Below are 620 nucleotides of genomic sequence, written 5' to 3' on the forward strand. Positions count from 1 at the left end.
ACTACTCAGAAATTAATAGAAGAAAAAAATAAAGCGGAAAAGAAAAAACTATATAAAAAAATTACTCAAAAATAAATAGAAGAAAATAAATAACGCAGGAAAAAATTAATATAAAAAAATGTTGTGGCGCTGCCCGGTGGGCCTACCAGACCTAGGGTGTGCAAATACAGGCCTAGAAGGGCCAGCAGGCTCACAGGGCAGCGCGCCCTAGTTAGGCCCAGAAGCCTGCTATACAGAGGAGTTCGAAAGGGCAGCCGCGGCTGGGTTTATAAACCAGTGCGGCTGCCCTTCGCTCGGCGAGGTGGGACTAAAAGTAGCGCAGTGCGGGTGGCAGCGCACGGCCTTTAGTACCGGTTGGTGGCTCCAACCGGTACTAATGTGTTGCCCTTTAGTACCGGTTGGAGCCACCAACCGTGACTAAAGGCCCTCGTTTCCCGCCGCTTGGGCTGGCCAAAATTGGCCTTTAGTACCGGTTGGAGCCACCAACCGGTACTAAAGGCCCATTCTATATATACTACATTTACGAAAAATCAGTTATCGTCAACCACTTCCTTCCACTTATCGTGCGACAGCATCGATCTATCGCACCGCCGCCGCCGCCGCGCCGCCGTGCCGTCGCC

Source organism: Triticum aestivum, chromosome 1B, assembly GCF_018294505.1.
Source record: "Triticum aestivum cultivar Chinese Spring chromosome 1B, IWGSC CS RefSeq v2.1, whole genome shotgun sequence".
Taxonomy (NCBI): domain Eukaryota; kingdom Viridiplantae; phylum Streptophyta; class Magnoliopsida; order Poales; family Poaceae; genus Triticum; species Triticum aestivum.